At 49.3% G+C, this 19355-nt stretch overlaps 1 protein-coding gene across 48 annotated transcripts in view; it reads left to right on the top strand.

Moving 5' to 3' along the window:
• Positions 1–19355, top strand: part of CTBP2 (C-terminal binding protein 2) — a 173262-nt gene that overhangs the window by 23194 nt on the left and 130713 nt on the right. The window contains exon 1 of one of the 48 annotated variants that reach the window (XM_077947836.1): positions 2461–2651. The exons of the other annotated variants lie outside the window; for them this stretch is intronic. The gene's annotated coding sequence lies outside the window, so the exon portion shown is untranslated. Of the gene's footprint in view, positions 1–2460; positions 2652–19355 lie in introns of those variants that run through there. 48 annotated transcript variants of the gene reach the window in all.

Genomic DNA, 19355 nt, shown 5'->3' with positions numbered 1-19355 from the left:
TGTGTTTCAAGTCAAACACAGCCATTTGAACCAGTTTCAAACAGTTGCGTTTCAGGTGTCAGCGTGGTGGGGACAGGACCTCTGCTGCCTGAGGTCCGTGTTGCTTGGGATGGTCTCGAATCACCCAGTGTGACTCCGTTGGCTCTGTTGGTTCAGTTGGCTCCAGGATGAGTGCACTTGACCAGAAGCTTCAGCGACATGAGGTTATAAGGGAGCCGGGTGAGCGGAGGCTGTGTTGTGGACACCAGCCGAGTCCGGGTGGGAGGAGACACCAGGACCTATCAGCAACCTGGCCTGGACTTTGTTTCCTCATGTGTGTGCCCAGGGCTTTGCGAACGATTTGCCCCAGATGGAGTTAATGCTGCAGTTGTTATAAGAGCATCTCTGGCTCTACTTTTGAAGCTAGTCACCACCTTTATTTTTGTAAACTAGTGAGAGGAGCGTGGCTGGCTCTGAGGGTGCAGAGGTGCCCCTCATGTGGTCCCCTGGGGTCTTCTCTGCGTCTGAGTGTTCTCAGAGGCCACGTGAGTCAGTAGCCCCAGTGGACTCCGGATGTTTTTTGAGCCTTACCTCGATAAGAATAAAAACGTTTTGGTGTGCGATTTGATTTGTTTGCTAGAAGATTAGTACAAAAGCAGGAAGGAAAAAGAACGTGGTGGAGGTGATTGCTAGAGGCTGGCAGAAGGTTATTTACGGATTTTTGCTGACAGTCCTTGTTGAAAGGAATTCCCTGTGAGATTTATGAAGCCTTTCCAATTTATTGTCTTTCCGAGTAAGGTAAGCAAATAAATAAGTTATTCTATTTTATTATAAACACAGCCAATGTAAAATTAAAAATAAGAGGAAATGGGCCTCCATTTTTTCAGCCTAGTGTGTTTCAGGAAAGCATCTTGGAGAGGCTTTTTGTTTTGTGTTTGGCTAAAGCACATTGTGCATTTAAAAGATAAAGTCGGTGCCTTGATGTTGTATGTGCAGGTCACCATCCTTGGAGGGGACTGGTTGCAGCCTTGGCGGGAGCCGTAATATTCAGGACTAGTCCACCAGTCACCAGGGACTCTCAGGCCCCTTGGGAAATAAGGCTGAGGGGTTCCCGAGACTCTGCTCTGGGTTTGACCGCAGCCGCCACCCCCAGAAGGTACCCTGTCTCCTGAGGCCCACGTCCTAGCAAACTGGTGACATCTTCCTTCTTCCTGTCGCCTTGATTTCTTTGTCTCTTCTCCTTAAACTCAGAAATTGTTGGTACTTTCAGTATCTTGGCGAATTGTGATTTTGGCGATACAGATGTGTAAAGACCCACATGGGAAATTTAGATTTGTAGGTAAAGAATAAACAGGAATGTGAGACCTTGTTGTAAACACACTTCTCGTTTTCGGCGGTGATGTCAGCGCTGAAGATTTGGGTGGGTCAGGTTTGGTGACCTGTGTCCCGCTAAAGGCAGCTCCTGCTCCTGACACCAGCCTGGAGCCCATTTGAAATCGCTCCTGGCTCTTTCAAGGCCCTGGGCAACGCCATCAGGGAAACATCCTGTGACCATTTTGGGAGAATGTTAAGTCTCTGCCCCTAGATGTCCCTGTGCTAGTGAAGCTATTTGGGGGGGACTAATAGGCGGCGTTGGACGGTGTCTTGTAGCTGTCAACGGATGACTGTTCAAGTTCGTCAGCCTCTGGTATGTAGTAGGTGCATGTTGGAGATTGAGTGAGTTACATTTTTTGCAAGGGTTTGTTTTAGGAGCAAAAGAGACCTAAGTAGGGAGGCTTGGAAGGTGCTGAGAGCATAATTCCTGCAAGAATGGGCTCCACGGGGTTCATTGTCTTTCTTTCCCACTTCCTCCACAGTGCCTCATCCCACTCCAGTAGGCACACGAAAGAGGAGAGCCTTTCTTCAACTCAGGGCTAATGAGCTGGGCACCGGGGTGGGGGTGGGGGAACAGTGTGGCCGACGCTTTTCTGGGGTGGTGGCCTGAACAAGCCTGACCTGCTCTTGCCTGCAAGGAGCTGACCAGCCAACCAGAGAACAGTGGACAGGCGATTCAGCTGGGTGAGCCCGACAGGGGGATGGGTCTGGGGCCTGGGGAGCCCCACCCATGCACCCTGAGATCAGGGCTGGCCTTTCACAGGAGGTAGGCTGTGAACTGTGAGGGTGAGGGGCCAGCCTGGGCCTCCCTCCCTCCAGCTTACCTCTCTTAGGAGGCCACCCCCTGCCTGGGTCCCGCCAGCCCCTTCATTCTCATCCTTATCTGGATCTGAGAATCACCTGGAGAGCTTTGAAAACAGATCCCAGCTTAATCCTCCCCTCAGGTTCTGAGTGTGTGGGCCACAGTGGCATCTGCCTTGATACTAAAAAGTTCCCAGGTGACTCTAATGAACAACCACTGCCCAGCCAGCACCCCTCAGCTGAGGCCACTTGTCCTGTTGTGCTCGTGGGCCGGAAGGGATGGGCTGGAGAAACAGGTAAGTCCTTACTTCCCTGTCCCACAGACTGGGAGCATCGGCGGAGGGCAGGAGGCTGCCCTGGGAGGCCAACTCCTTAAATGCACACCTGACCGACGGGTACGCCCCTGCTGTGGGGCCAGGCAGGAGAGCAGCACCGGGGCACCCAGGACCACACACCGAGAAGTGTGAGCCCAGCGTGGCCTGGCGGCCCATCAGCAGGTGAGGGTCATCTTTCAGGCCTGTTTCACTTCCTCAAAAGAATGCAGTGGAATGAGCCCCGTAGGGCGAGGTGCCTGTGCGCGTGGGGATGGAGAGGAGGGCTAGCTGCCGGGATGCCAGAAATGAAGGGAGGCTGGGATCTTCCTGCCTTGGTCCATGTGTAGCTGGAAGGAGAAAGCAGCTGTTGCTTAGGAGACAAAGCTGGAGGGCTTGACTCGGACCATGGACCTCTCAAGGCTTCCTGCCTGGGTGGGGGATCAGCCCAGAAACCCCACGAGGCGATGGGGGATGGGATGGGGAGGGTCATATATGCATTTCTGTAGAAAAAGGATCCGCTTTCCAGTGTCTCAAAGGATTCTGGGACCTTACGTTTTCTTCAGAGCCCTCAGATGGGAATCCTTGGCCTACAAAGGTGGGAGGCTGCCTTGTGGACAGTAGGGAGAGCAGGACGTGGAGCGGGTGCTGCAAGGAACAAAGGCCACCTGGAGGCATTCCTAGGAATTGGCTTCCTTCCTGGTGGTTGGGCTTTTGTAGAAGGCAGAGTCAGGGAGAGACGGGGGCCTTGGTTTCCTCCCGGGGTGCAGGAGGAAGTAAACATAACGGTGACACCTGGATCAAGAAGGGGCTCCCCTCTAGCTGGGTGCAGTGAGTGTGGGGGCGCACCAAGGCATCCAGGCACAATGTAGCCTCGCCGCTGCCTGTGATGGGAAGGTTTGAGGTTCTGAACGTCGGCTAAGGTCCCCGAGGGCTGGCTGTTGGGCTGAACGTGGGTTCTAGTATTAACGTGGGTTTTATTATTACTGAGGGTTCAGTAGACCGGGGGTGGGGGGGCTTGAGGAGCTAAGCAGCAGGGTAGGTGGAGCGGGGAGGGCTGTGCCTGACGCCCTCTCCGGGTTGGGAGGGAACAAGGGGAAAGGCTGGGGGAAGATGGGAGGAGGCCTGGCCACATGCATCTGTCCTGTTGGCTCCTTTCCCTGAGGACCCGCAGAGGTGGCCCGGGGTGCTGGGCGCTTTAACTTCCTTCATTGGTCAGGTTCTCTTCGTTCCTTCCGTGCCACGTGTCTGGGGTTGCTGTGGTGGGGCAGCAGGAGAGAAGAGGCTTGCCAGCCCGCTTCTCCGGCATTTGTGGGCTTCCGTTGGTCCTGCCTGCCAGAGTGCTCTTTGCTCAGAGGAGTCGCCAGCAGTTGCTGGGAGCGGTAGGATGATGGTCCCTACCTGGGGATCAGAACAAGAATTTGCTGTGAACTCCCCTGGTGGAAGCAGGGGGCCAGGAAGCAGAGGGACCTGAATTCCCCGCCAGGCGGTCCCTACAGAGGCACGGACCTCCCTTTCTCCCCGCTTCCTCCTGCCCTGTCGTCTCTGCTGAGCAGGGCACGGGGAGCTTCCGCTGGGTGCACTTGAGTTGGCTTAGATTTGAATCTGCTCTTACTGCTGTGGACTCTGGCCTGAGACCCTTTAAGCCTCAGTCTCTCCGCCTGTGAGTTGGGAATGATAACAGAATTACTTGATGTTGGTCATGTTGGCTGTTGGCGATGGGTTTGTTAAATCTGGTCATTGGGACCGCTCGATATTTGCATTTTCAGAACAGCATGCGGCGAGTAGTGCTCCAGGACAGGACTTCGGAATGTTGCCATTTGTTGTTTCTTCTGAACGTGTCCTTTTCAAATCTGATCTGTAGTTTGTTTCTTGCCTAATATCCTGCCTGCTAAGTTTTACGTGCCTTTATGTGCATTTTCTTTTTGGAACCACGTTTTATCACCCATGCAAAAAGAAGCTGCTCCAATCTTGGAGCCATGGTTAGGAAGTGCCTGCCATTCAGAAGTCAGTTGTAGTTTTCCACATGGTCGGCTGAACAGGAATGAGGTGCTTCCCTGTCCCTGAAGAGCCCACAGTGCGGAGGAGAGATGGGATATGTACTTCGGCTTTAGGGAAGTTATTAGGCTTTGAGAGTCTTTGTAAATACAACTTCGGTTAGATTTGTTCATGTTGGCTTATTATTTCCAAGGCAAAAACAATCATTTCAAAAGACCAGACTAGCCTCTTTAAAGCGATTTCGAGTTTACAGTTGTGTTCAAATGCGTTCTAATTACACCCTCCAAACAACAAGCCTCTGTTTTCAGATGGAGAAAACAAAGGATTCAGATTGAAGGACTGCTCAGACACCCTCGGAAGAGGTGGCCCTGCCTGCGCTCCTCCCGGCTGCAGAGTACCCCACCAGCGCGTGAGCCTGTTTCCCTGTCCCCTGGTTTTGAGTTTCTGGCCTGATCGTTGCACGCTTGGCTTTACTGCTACTTTGTAAAACTCTCTGCTGAGATTTTAACTTGGGCACTACTTTCAGGGCACGATGGGATTGAGACACATCTTGGGGGATGGGCAGGCAGGTGAGCAGGTCTGAGGAGGAGTCTGGATCTGCCTTGACCTGTCCTCTCCCATCTCTGGATACTTCCCAGCAATCGGTGCTTGATGCTGAAGGTCATACTGAGACGGAGGCTATGGGCAAGAGTTTGCATCTGTGTGGTCCTCTGTGGGTGCTCACCGACCTGCTGTATGTGGATTTCCATGCACCAGATACCTGCCCTTAGAATGTGCCTGGCAGCTTGAGCAGGATTGAGGGATCTGGAACTTTCTCCTGGCTGCTTCCCCCATAGTCAAGGAGCTTTATTAGCAAGCAGGTGCAGGGCCAAGTTCAGGTATGTGGGCCACAGGCAGACCCTGTAAACCCAGTCATCCATTTTGATTCTTCTCTCCTTGGCGGTGGCACTTGTCAAAACAGACTTCGTCTTCTGGGGCTGTCATTCTAAGCGTCATTTTGCCATACTGTTAAAATTTTCAGAGTGTTTGCTTGATTTGTGTTTATTGAAACTAAATTCATTAGGATGATGTGAAAATAGCACTCCGCTGTTTACCAAATCGGCTTCTTGTTGGTATTTCAGTACATCATCTGTTCTCACTTGAATATCGTGGAATTTGTTGGTAAAGTGCTGTGCACATGAAAACCCATATTTTAGTGGAGTTTTTTTAATTCAAATAAGTTTATAAGTATTATATACCCAAGGTGCTTGATTTGCCATTTGATTCAGAGTCAATATGAATGTGCGAATACTGGTGCTTGGCTTGGGCTTTGGGAGTTTGGGGGTGTGCTGGGAGACAGCTGTAAGGATTAGGACTCCACCAGGTGCTGAGTCTGAGGCCGTTGGAAATCCCCCTCCTCTAACTCCGCCCCTCGCCAGCTGTTTGACTGCTGCCAAGTCCCCCAACTCTGGGGACCCCAGGCCTTCATCTGTGAAATGGCCATTCCCATGTTTCTGACAGGGCTATTGGAAGACTTCATTGAAGACATTGTATTGGTTTTTCAGCACTTTAACATCTCTGGATTCAAGTTGTGTCATAAAATTGATTACAAGCCATAGTTTATTTGACGGCATTTTTTTTTTTTCTCCCTTAGTGGTTTATAAAATGATGCTGGTCTAAGATTTGATGATATCTTAGACTTGAAGAACATGAACCAGTTTTTGCAAAAGTTTTAGAGTTTGGCATTTTCCAACAAAAAGGCAGTTGCTGGACTTTTGAATTGGTCAGCGAAATTCCACTTGTCACCAGAGGATTTACTAGTTGCATTTCTAGAGTTGTTGGCCTCTCTTTTCTGATTTGATTCAGTGGTCAGATCATCCAGGGTTCTTGTGTTCAGAGACCCAGAGTGCTATAATGCTTCCAAAATAAGCCTGACCTAGGACTGAGACAGAAGGTAAGTATGGCGGAGACCACCAGGTGTCCACCAAAGGGCCCTGCTTCCCATCCACTCATGGGGACTTGCTGCTGGAGTGGCTGCCCAGCCACCACCCCAAGCATCTGTCGGAGGCCCCATGATAGTTCCCACATGGAATGTGGGTGGCAATGTGTATCACTTCCCAGCAGCAATAATTAAGAAACAAGTGTGTGTTGCCCAGTTTTTCTTCTGTTGACTGTCAGCTGGATGTGGAAAATCCAGCAGAGAATGCCTAGGTGCTGGGGGAGGATTCTGGGCGCCTGAATCACTCTGTGGAGCAGAGTTGCCCATTAGGAACATGAGCCTGATGTTCTTGTGATTTAGAAATCAAATTCTAATGTGTTGAGCTGATACACAATTTTAGGCTTGTTGGTTAAAGCAGACAATGTGAACATAAGTAGTACAGTGAGTTGGGTAGTCCCAACCTGCCGCTGCCCCTCTCCCTGTCCCACACTCCGCTTGGGTTAGATAGAAGGCAGCGCCATCTCCCATTCACCAGCCTAAATGAACCTCATGGCTTGACTTCACTCATTCTTGCCCATTTATTCACTGAGTCCTGTAGATTCTGCCCCTCCCTTCTGCCCTTGTTTGGGGGCCTCCCACCTACCTGAATGACATCCACTAAACACTTTGGGTTCCGCTAGGTACCCTTAAAGCCTGATTTTCAAACATTGGAGAAGTTTAGAAGCAAGTCGGGCTGTAAAATTGCAGCAATGACCTGGCATGGTGTGGTAGCCATGAAGACGCTCCTGATCTTCTGCTTCTGGGAATGTGAGTGACTGGTGGTCCCAGCTGCTATGTTCTGAATCCCATGGTGGAAATCCAGCACGGCGTTCCCAGACAGCCTGCGCTCTGCGGGCTGTTCCCAGCCGGGACAGCAGGTGAAGGCTCCTCCTCCCCAGCCTCCTGCCTTCCCTGCCATCTCATCTGCATCTGCTGTCAGACTTGCGTATCCCTCTGCCTCCCCGCCTGTCTGCCTCCCCAAGAAGTCTCTTCCAGAGCTGATCGTGTCTTGGCTTCGGTTTTTGGAAGACCTGAGCTAACACACATTGTATTTAAGATACAGTGGGTCATAGGCGATGCCCAGGAATTTTCTCCAGCTTGGACAGCAAGCTCTCTCCCCTCTTTGGGTTGCAGTGTGCCTCCCTCTAAAATGAGGGGCGATGCTTGGCAGTTTCTAGAACCTGTTCAGATCAAGGCAACCTGGGAGTTAGAGTTCTGCTGCTCTTGTCTGACAGTACAGTCGGTCTCTAAATATGCTTTTATTGTGCCTTCCCCACCATCTGGGTGAAGCATCAGTAATGAAAATGGAGTGGAGGCTGCATTGACCTTTTCGAGTGTCCACGCACTATATTTTAACTGGGAAGTTGCATGTATTTTCTATACTTAATACTTTAAAAGCCTCTTGGGCCTCCTGAGAGGCTTGTAAGTGCAGCCCACGTGTGACTTGAGCTGGGAACGCAACTTCAGATTGAGAAGTCCCACTTTTATAGGACACAGCATTTAACAGCAGCTGCGTTCAAGTCGTGTGGCATTTAGCAGCGTGTTCCAAGTGGACCTGTGGTAATCATTTTGCTCTTGGGGAACCGTGGCCAAGGGCTGCCTTGCCTCTGAAGAGGCTCAGCGAGGGAAGGCTAGAAATCCTGTGGGCTGGCCAGGCATGGTGGCTCACACCTGTAATCTCAGCACTTTGGGTGGCAGAGGTGGGTGAATCACCTGAGGTCAGGAGTTCGAGACCAGCCTGACCTGATATGATGAAACCCTGTCTCTACTGAAAATACAAAAATTAGCCGGGCGTGGTGGTGTGCACCTGTAATTCCAGCTACTCGGGAGGCTGAGACAGGAGAATCGCTTGAACCTGGGAGTTGGAGGTTGCAGTGAGCTGAGATCATGCCATTATACTCCAGCCTGGGCAACAAAAGCGAAACTCTGCCTCAAAAGAAAAAAAATAAATCCTGTGGGCTATACTTGGGGGTTCTTTGCCCTGCTTCCAAGCCCTGTACAACCAGCATGTGGCACATGTCATTGTCCTGGGGTTTTCCTGTGGGGAGGGGGCGGTCCTTTTCGGTACAGGGTCCTCCTGTTTCATCAGCCTGCATCAGCACAAACAACCCTGACCGTGTCCTGGGCCTCCTTGAACTCACAGGCAGAGGTTGCTGCTCTGTCTTGTGCTGTTTGCAGACTTGGAGTAGTTATTCTCCCTGTGCCTCCAGGGCCTTGGTCCTTGCAGGTGTTTCTGTGATCCTCCTTCCAGAGACAGGCCTCCTGTGAATCGCTCTGAGTAGAAGGTTCCCAGCTGAGGTTTTGGAGTCTCCTTTGGAAGGTCGTCTTGGTATTGTTTTCAGCCTCTTGTTGGGAAAACCGGACAGGCGGGCCTGATCAGCTACGATGAATGTGCACACCACCCCCGGGTTCGGCGGGACACCCTGTGCCCCCAGCCCCAGTCATCTTCTGTTGGGCCACATTTCTTGGCTGAATTTCAGATCTTCACCTGGAGCACGGATCTCATGACCTGAGGTCAGCTTGTTTGTGGTTCTTTCTGTTTAGTTTTTCTTTGAGGTAAAACTTAGGGGAAGTGTTGGGAGGGAAGTGGGGATTGGTGGGGAAGGGGCTGGGAAGGGGAATGAGGTCAAATGAAATGCATGACTTTAAGTGTGCCGTTTGGTTAGTTCTAACACATGCACATACCTGTGTACCCCCAAAGCCCTCCCAAGAGCATACCGTCACTCCAGAAAGTCCCCTTGGGGCCCTCCCAGGCTTTCCCCACCCTCACCTCCCTGACCATCTCAGGCCACCACTGTTTGGGTTTCTTTTCCTTCAACAGAAGTAGTTCTGCTTGTTCTAGAATTTCATGTACTACTATATAATACATATATGTACATTATACACAGCATATACATGTATACATGCAATATGTATGTATATTGTGACACATGTACCTTTTTGCATGAAGCTTTTTTCATGCCACACACGTGATGTATTTGAGATTTTTAAGACATGTTGGGCCAGATTATCCCCTCGTTCCTTTTTACTTCTGAGTAGTATTCCATTGAATGACTTGACCGGAGTTTCTTTACCCATTGATGGACACTTGGGCTGTTTCCAGCTTTTCACTATTCTGAGCAAGTGGCTATGAACCATTCTCATGCATGTCTTTTTGTGGACATATGATTTCATTTCTCTTGGGTAAGTTCCTAGAAATGGAATTGCTGGGTCATGGAGTAGGTGTATGTTTAGTCTTACAAAGTGGTTATAACATTTTGTGCTTCCACCAATCATGTATGGAAGTCAGCTATTTTTTAAACCACCCTACAGAATGTTGGCTTTCTGCTTGGGTGGTGGAGTGGGGTGGGAGGGTGAGTGGGTAGGGCCCCTTCCTCTCCCTTGACCCCTACCTCCCCACTGGCAAGATGGGGGCAGGGGTCTGCACTGTTGACTCTGCTGGGCGTGGGCTGTGGAGTTCACATGCTCTGGAAGATGTGGCTGTGCCCTCTATATTAGGGTGGGGCCTGTTTCTCTTGGCTTTTCCTGGCTATTCTGAACAATTCTCGTTCCTTCGTTCCTTCCCCACACCTCCCAGTGTCTCTCCCTTCCCACTGGTCTTCTTGTCCCCAAAATACCATGCTCTCTGATGAAGCTCCAGGCTAGTAAGTCAAGAATGAAGGTCGTGGCCTTTGGTACCTGATGTGTCCCTGGTTCTTTCTGACATCTGTGCCCACTGTTTTTGCATTCATGACTGACAGAAGTGGATTTTTGGAGCCTACTGATGGTCATGTGGTAGCACATGCTGTCCTAGTTTGCTTCCGTGTGAGGACGGACACTTGGCTAAGTAGGTGTTCTAAACAGCTGCTCCCAGAGCAGCCTCACCATGAGCTGGGCCACCCAAGAACCCGGCATCTGGGTGTGCTAGCCTCATTGGCCTCGGGAAGCTGCAGCCAGCTTTTCCAAGTCTCTGGGGTCATTACTTTTAGAAGCATGTTTTATAGGGTTACTAGAATGTCCTTTAAGTTGCTAGAATGTCCTTTTAAGTGGATTCCATTTTATGTATTTATATGCTACCACTTTCAAGAAAGTTCTTTGAGGACTCAAAAAGTAGATGCCGTAATGGGGGTTGAGAATTGGGGAGAGCCAAAATTGATTTTAAAATGCAAATACAGCAACCAAAAATTTCAGGACAGTTGCTATAACAGATATCTTAAGTTGGGCAGCTCTGTCTGAGTTTAGGGAGGGGCGACATGTGTCCTTGAAGGAAACGCCTTGCTACAGGGAGCTGCGTGTCGGGCATAGTGACGGCTATAAAGCGCCCTGCCACCAACCATGGTCTGCCAACAAATGCCAGGCCTGGGTTCCCACAACTGCTTCTTGTGCTTGAGATTGCTGGAAAGAGTCAGAAGTACAGACTGGAGGGACATTTAGAAGGAGGCCATTCCATGTGGGTCCCTCTAGGGATACCGTTTGATTTACAATAGCATTTACAATACCTCACCAAACACTGAGCCAGTTGATACAGATCTATTCTCCCAAAAAATTACTGATCTCAGCTGGGCTTTTGATAGGCATTTGAGAGAATATGATTGACATTCTGCTTTCTTCCCAGGAACTGACGTGCAGGGCTAGCCCTGGCGACCTGCCAGCCTCTCAGATGTGCAGGTGGACAGTGGTTGAGGCAGGCCTATTGGTTCCAGTGACACAGACATGAGATCAGGGCAGGATTGCGTTTGTTTGGGTTGTTGACGGGGACTACAAGGGGTGAGGCAGTGATGACAGTGGTTGCGGGTGAGCTGAGTTGGAGGGGTTGAAGGAACATGCAGTTGGACGGAAGTATCTAGAAGGCAGGTGGTGAGGAGCCTCTGGAGTGCCTAGAGCTGAGGCAGAGTTGCCGTCCCTCCTTCGTCCGTGCCTACTTCACGTAACAACACTCTGCTGTTTCTTGTTTGAATTCTTTGAGGACAAGATTGTGTCTCATTTAATTTCCAGCCTTCCTTACTTAATAGTACCTGGCTTGTTCGTAGTTGATGCAGTAGAGTAGAGTAGAGAGAGAGAGAGAGTGTGTGTATGCACGTGTGTGGTGCAGCAGGCAAGACAGATGGCAGCTGAGAATGGGCTGTTGGCTTTGACCATCAGAAGTGCACACAAGCTCTTTTGGATGTGTGTGTATGTGGAAGATGTGAATGTGGTGTGTAAATGTGGAAATATCTATAGATGTGTATATGTGTGTCTCTATGGTGGGGGGTGGTGATCGGAATAAAAGCTTGATGGCAAGGATCAAATAAGGAATGTTAGCACCTAGGGGAGCAGACAGTAGCTTCTCCAGGGCGGAGGCCGGGAGGTGCAAGCACGTCTGCCCTCACAGGGAGGGAACAAGTACGTGGGTTTCCTGATTGGGCCTGGCCCTGCCGTGTATTTTGGTCCATCTGTGGCTTTCTGCCTTTGCCGTCTCCATCCTCAGCTGTACCACATGTCAGTGTGTGGGGCCTGGCCTCATGGATGGCATTTTCTGGCGCTTCCTATCCATACCCTAGGAGCGGAGTTCACCACCCAAGGAAGAGAATTTTAACCTGAACCCAAAGAGAGAAGCCCCTTAACTCTTGTTTTTTTCACCCCCACACTCTTGATGTCTTTTAAGTCCCAGTGACTTTTGAGTTTGGCTTTGGTTGGTAAGTTTCATGACTGCCTGTTTTTAAATGCAATTAGAACTTAAGTTACCGAGAATCACAGTGTCTTGCTAGGTAGCATTCCTCTCGACCCTGCGAAGTGAGCTTCTGAGAGGCTCAGTGACTTGCCTGAGGTCACATAGTTGGACAAGGCAGAAAAGCACCAGCGGCTGAGCTGGCCCTTTGTGAGGTGTGTCCGGCGGGCCTCTCCCAGGCCACCGCTGCACTGCGGTCTAGCGGTACAGGCCAGAGCCCTGGCTCCTCCTTACCCTCCCGCGACCTCAGTCCACTCCTGCCTCTTAGGTGGAAGGCATTGGCTTTGGCTTGAGACTGGGTTAGGCATGTCATCTGTTTGGTTTCTCGAATGCTCAGCCCTGACACTTCAGCTGTTCTTAGGATCACGCTCGTTGGTTGGGGATCGGGACTGACTTGTTTACACTTCTTCCGATTTGAGGGAAATACCAAGAGACTGGCAGAGGGACAGCCTGAGCTGTGGCTCCCTTTCTTAGCACAGATCTCAAGAACTTTCTGCTGCTTTTGCTGTCGTCTCTGCTGGATGTCATCCCTGCTATGAGGTACAGCAGTTAGGAAGCATTCGCGTCCCCATCACTCTGATCACTCTGTTGACTGGTTTTTGGACACTGAGTGACCCCATTCACTCTATCACTGTTGACTGGTTTTTGGACAGTGGGTATGCGACGTGTGTGACCCATGCTTAACCCACTCGGAGCCATTATCTGAGCACTATTTGTCAGGTGCTAAGAAGGCAAGCTTCAATTGACTTAAGTTCCAGGGGGGATGTTTGCTTTTCATGAAAATGATGCTTAGTACCTCCTTACCAAGACAATGGCAGAATAGACCAGACTTTTGCCTTCAGAGATTCCCAAACACTGGATATTGACAAGGTTTGCTTTCCTTAAGTTGAGAAGAGGCTGAAGTATAAGGCTTATCTGTCTCTCAAAGCATTTTAGAAGAAAGATATATCTATGCTCTGTGTTTAAATATAGCATGGTGTTTGCTACTCGGATGGCAAATAAGCCATTGAATATGTAGGTCATTGACTTATGAGAATGAGTTTGGAGTTTTCTTTGCATCTGATTAACACTGTCTTACAATTGGGCTGTTGATGCTATGCCAAAATTGGGTTACACAGAGTTCAGCAAGCCATCTGGGAAGAAAACTGGAAGAACTGTGAGAGGATACCTCTGTCCCCTTAAGGTGGTAGGAGTGTGACTTGGTGTTGAGCCCTGTGGCTACAGTCAGTGGCAGTGGCACCAGCCGCTCCCCCGTTACACTGGGGAGAAACACATCGGAGTGCCGTGCGTCTGTACATATCTACCCGGAGGGAGGGGCAGAGGCTACACTTCATCGAGATAAATGCCAGTGGTGTATTTTAATACATTCTTGATTCAGAAGGCACTGTTTGGAATTGCATATTTAAAAGGAAACTGCCATCCCCTTTTGAAGGTATGTGACATTTAAAAGATCTGTAGCAGAAGATTGGTTTGACAGCTTTGAATTATAATTGAAAGAGTTTTTGTTTTAAAAAAGAAAATGATTACTTCTATTTTAAATGTCATCACAAAGACATAAATATGTTTAATCAAATTATATATTTAATTTATGTAGAATATAATTTCTGTTTGTGTGGAAGAGTCACTGGCTTGTGTGTGTTTTAAGCAGCTTTAAAGCTAAGCAATGTTGATGATTTGACAGTGGTTCAGCTTTTTGAGTAAATGGCTATTTAAGGGTTTATAGAATTTCAAAAAATAGTATTATTAGAATCTATATATTTTCTATGTATGCACATGTACCTAGCGGCACATTTTGGGAGAGGGAGGCGCTTTCATTATTGTTGCTGAGAGATAGTAAAGGTAAACTGTCAAATGAATTGAAAAAAGTGTAACCCTGAAGATAATAAAGGCGGAAACGGCAAAGACGCGCCTGCAATTTTCTTCTTTTGGATTCTTTGAATCAGCAGGGAGTTACCGGGAGTGCTAGTATCTAGTATGCCAGGTCTCCTTAAAAGGGAGGCAGCAGGGGAGGCCCAGGAAAAGACACAGAGTGCCACAAAGACCTTTCGGGTGATACAAAAGGCTGGTGTGGCGTTTGAGGGCACCAGCAGGGTCCCCAGGCTCGAGAAGCAGGGGCGTAGCTCTGGGTCTCCCCTGACCCTGGCGATCTGCTAGCACACTCCAGCTCTAGAACTTTCTTTGAGCAAGCTGGGTGTTGGAAGCCAGCCAGCCCAGCGTACAACTGTGTGTGTCAGCTGGGGACGGTCTTGGCCTGTTCCAGCCTGCTCTGTAATTTTGATTTAGCCAGACTGGGTCAGGGAGTCCTGAAGTTATTACCCACCAGAGTGGCACTTGCCCAGCACAGAGCCGCCCCGGGGGCTGGTTTTCTCTTCTGGTCTGCCCTCTCCAGGGCTGCTCTGTCAGGGAACGCGCCCTCTGTTGGGTGTGGCCCTGGGAGGCCCGGGCAGCTGGCAGCACCTGGGCGAGAACAATGAGTCAGTCATGCCCGCTCCCAGGAAAGAATTGACGTAGCATGAGCGTCTCTGCCAGCTCCAGTGGGAGAAGGTCAGGGTTCAGGAATTGTGAGCTCTGGCTTCTCGAGAGACAGGATGCATCCCGGGGCCCCTGGGGAGCTGGAGGACTCGGATCCCAGTTGAGTGCGTAAGCAGTGTCAACAGGGCCAGCTCCTCATGGCCCCTCCTTGTAAGCGCTGATCCCCTAAAGAAAGGAATTGCCCTACTTAGTGGCCAGCGTGAGCTAAACCACACAAACCAAAAAATGACAAATCTGTTTGTTATTTTAAAAATTAAACTTATTTTGAAGCAATTGCAGATTCACATACAGAATGAATTCACAGGGTAGGAGAAGGTAATACAGGAGATCCCTTAAACCCTTTCCCTGGTGCTCTCCAGTAGTGACATTGTGCAGAGGTCTGGTAATAGCAACACAGCGGAGAAATTGACATGGATAGAATCCATGGATACTATTCAGAAATCCCTAGTGTAACATGTACTCGTTTGGCTGTGTATTTAGTTCTGTGCAATTTTAGCATGGGTAGGTCTCTTTGTACCAGCCCAAGAATCCCCCCTTTTCCCTTTTATAGTCACATCCACTTCAGGTGGCCAGGACAGTCCCCAGCTGAAGCACATGGTCGACACACATGAATAGACACAGCTGACCAGCTTGTAGGACCCAGTTTGCCCAAAGAAAGTTCTGGAGTTGGTGTGTCCTACCTACTTCCTGGTCTTTAAGCCTGGCAACCACTAATCCCTTCACCATCTCTCCAGTGTCATGTAAGAATGTTATATAAATGGAACCCTACAGCATTGCAGCCTTTGGGGACTGGGATTTTTCACTTGACTTAATTCCCTTTGAGATTCATTCGAGTTGTTGCATGTATGGCTGGTTGGTTTCTGTGTATTGACTGGAAGATTTTTGACCCAGCCTTTGACCAGAACACTGCGGAGGAGGAAATCCATCGTGGAAACCCAAGAGTGACAGGACCCTTGCTTGCTTGGTGACAAGTAGAGCTGGTCATGTCCACAGCCCCCACTTACCTCGCCCCATCTCAGCAGACATCCGTAGGGTTGTATTGGGAGTGACTTTTGTACCGGTTGCTTTGGCTGATTTTGGAAAGAGCAGAAGAGCCCCCTTCCCTTGGAAGTTTTGTTCATTTTGTTCGTCTGTGTTGCATGTTTTCGCACAGTGTGCATTGACTGAAACGTGAAGAAACAACACTTGGGATAAAGGGCTTTTGAGTCTCGGTTTTCTTTCTTGGCGCTCATGCTCTGAGAATAATAATACGTGTGGTGCGGGCCCGGTGCACCAGGCGAGTGCGGGCTGTGCTGGCGTGGTTTCTCTAGGAGGAAGGCCTGTTGCACCTGTGTGGCTTTGGCATGCTTCCGTGAAAACTGTAAAATTACAAGTCCCGAGAATCTAATTTCACAGTGAAAATGTTGCGTTGTTCATTCAGAAAGCACACTTGCACTGCATTTTAACATACATACTTGTGTGTATTTATATGTTCATCATGTGAGAACAGCATTTGTGAATTGCTGCCCTCATGAACATCCACGCTAAAAGGTTGTCCATCCTTTCCAAACTGCAGACATGCAACTGAGTAATTACGTCTGTGTGCACGTTAGTTCAGGATTCCCGGTGTTAGTGACTTGATGCACATAAATCAATAGATAATATATATATGTCCTTTAGGGGCTCTGCAGTTATTTGTTTCCTGAATCAAGACTGTAAAGCTAGCCCTGCTGCTGCTGGTAGGCAAGTGCCCTTTGCTCTTTGGGGAGCCAGGACTGGCAGGTCGCTTGGTTCACAGGCCTGGGTTAGGGTGGGCCGCAGGCTGCTCTAGAGTTTGGCTTTTCTCTCCTGTCCCGGATTCCCCCGGTAAGAGGCTGCAGCACCTGCATCAAGGACCATGACAGTTGGGTGGTTGAAACTCACTTTGGTTGAATGTGAAGGGGCTGCTGTTTGGGAGGTTTCACTGCCGTGCTGTGTTTCTTGAGCCTGAGTGACAGCGTGATGGCGTGGAAAGTGGGAAGGAGTTTGTTGCTGATGGTCTGGGGGACCCAGGCCTTAGTTTCCCCATTTCTAGATGCTGTTGTATTCGTCTGGCATTGTGATTGATTAATTCTTAAAAATAGAAGGAGTTGCTTCTAGAGGGAATATATTTTGGACCCAGGAATTCAGTTCTGTCTTTGGGTGCTTCCTTCAGGGCTATGTTTGCAGAGTTTCTTCACGTGCTATTTTCTGTGACATGCATAGCCTTGTAAATGGATTTTTTAAAGTACAGTGTCTGAAAAATGAGTAGTTTCTACATGGTGGGTTTAGCAGCTGCTGCATTCCACAGCAGGGATACTCTTCATTTTCAATTGAGACCTCCCCCAACCTTGAGGTTTGGGTTCATAATTTAGTTTAAAATTAAATAGAACCCGGTTTCCTTCAGGCCTCTTTTTCTTTCCAGGACTGTGGATTCTCGAATTTAACAAGCCATGTGAGTAAAGCATTTGTTAAACGATACAGCTAATACTTGGGTGCCTCCGGTGTTCCAGGTGCCACGCTGAGTACTGTGCATTTGGTATGGCCTGTGCTTCCCACTGTGGCGCCATGAGGGAGGTACGGGTGACCACACCTGGTCTCCTGGGGGAGGAAGAGAAAGCCGAGGCAGAGAACACTTTCCTGGGGTCACTCACAGCCTCACCCAAGTGCTCCTCACCATCGGTTGGTCTCTGAGCTTTCCAGGATAAAACTTAGATTGTGTCTCTGCTCTCGTGGATCTGCCCATCTAAAGCAGTTACGGAGCAGGCAGCCCATTTATATAATGCCTTTTGCAATACGTAAAGGGTTGGGGTGAGGTCATTGTCAGGGGAAGGAATGTGAGAGAGTCAGGGTCAGGGGGCCGATATCTGGCCACGTGAATTTTACTAATTTCGCTTTCCCAGTCAGTATTGCGCATGTAGTCCACTGATCAGTAGTGTTGACATGGGCGAGGCAGTTAGCTGGGCTTGGTGGCCCATTCCCGTACGGAGGCTGAGCCTGGAAGAATACTTGAGCCCGAGAGGTAGAGGCTGCAGTGAGCTATGATCATGCCACTGCACTCCAGCCTGGGTGACAGAGTGAGACCCTGTCTTTAAAGAAATTCGTTGATCGGGCGCCGTGGCTCACACCTGTAATCCCAGAACATTGGGAGGCCAACGCAGGCAGATCACCTGAGGTCAGGAGTTTGAGACCAGCCTGGCCAACATGGCGAAACCCTGTCTCTACAGAAAATGCAAAAATTAGCTGGGTGTGGTGGTGCATGCCTATAATCCCAGCTACTCAGGAGGCTGAGGCAAGAGAATCACTTGAACCTGGGAGGTGGAGGTTGCAGTGAGCCGAGATCGCACCACTGCACTCCAACCCGGGCAACAGGGTGAGACTCCGTCTCAAAAAAGAAAAAAGAAGTGCTGTTGATATGTAAAGCTGGTCACGCTTGTAAGTAATTTTTCAGGGATTGTGGACTTTGAGCCGTTTGGTTCTCACGTCATTTCTTTTTAAATGCCACTTCCTGCTCATCCTGCTGGAGTCTAATCTGTGGCCAAGGACTTGGCTGGAGCCCGCTGGGAAGTCTCCTTTGCCTGGGCCCTGACGGGGCTTTGGCTGTGCCTCTTTCCCGGCATTGGTTGGGGTCCCAGATCCTCGCTGAGGCAAGGGATTCCCACTGTGTCTGTCCAGCCCACCAATTCTCTCCCAGGTTGATTGGCTATTGGAATTAAGACATCTTCACTGAAATCCCCAAGAGAACGTCCTTTTCTATATTGAACTTGCATGAGGGTGGAGGGACACTTGGCTTTCTTCCAAACCCACCTTTGTAGCACAGCAGTCACACAGGGAGTTACATACTAAATGGGGCCACTGTACAATGCTGGTATGGCCCGAAAGCCTGCAAGGCAAAGCAGCTGAGGCAGCAGCCCACTTTCTGCACCCCAGCTTCAGAGCCCTCCTGACAGGAGCTCGCAGCTCACATGTTTCTGTGTTATAGGAAAGCGTGTTCTTTGCCGAAAATAGAAAAATACAGGAAAGTATAAAAAATTGAAGTAAATGATTGTTATGTTACACATTTTAAAAGTCCTTTTTAATCTTAGCATGGAGAATAACACTTTGGATCTATTCTGTCTCTTATGCATATATGTATATACTAAAAATGAGATTCACTGAAGAATGTTTTAAAATACAAATAAGATTTGAATACTTGTTTCATATTTTATTTTCCATTTGACCTATAAGTATTTTTCCTATATCTTTGAAGTGTTTTGAAATACTTTTAGTAAATACACAATTGTTGAGATGGATAGTGTCTGACCAGGAAGAGTTTATCCTACTCTGGTTTTCAGCATGGTCTGGTACATCTTGACCATTTCTCTAAGGATTCCCTAGGGGTAGAGTGGCATAGGCCATGGAACCTCAAGTTTCCAGAAAAGATGCCTACTCCTTCCCCCGCAGTGGGAGGGGGTGTAACCCCCGCTGACCCCTCAGAGCAGCCAGTATCCATCCTGCTTTTGGTCCAGGGATCTTGTATTAAAACCTGCCAGCTTAGAGGTTCCATCTCTCACTGTGGTATGGGCGTGTGCTCTGAATGTCTGAAGACCCGTCTGCTCACCTTCTGGCCCTGCGTAGGGCCTATAGTAAATACACAGTCTGGCCCTTGTTAGATCAGGTGTCCTTGGGGTGCCCTGTGGAAAGGAGCTCAGAAAAACCCCTCTTGGTCACCCGATCAGGG

This window comes from Macaca mulatta, chromosome 9 (assembly GCF_049350105.2).
Source record: "Macaca mulatta isolate MMU2019108-1 chromosome 9, T2T-MMU8v2.0, whole genome shotgun sequence".
Taxonomy (NCBI): Eukaryota; Metazoa; Chordata; class Mammalia; order Primates; family Cercopithecidae; genus Macaca; species Macaca mulatta.
This window is presented reverse-complemented; position numbering and strand designations above follow the sequence as displayed.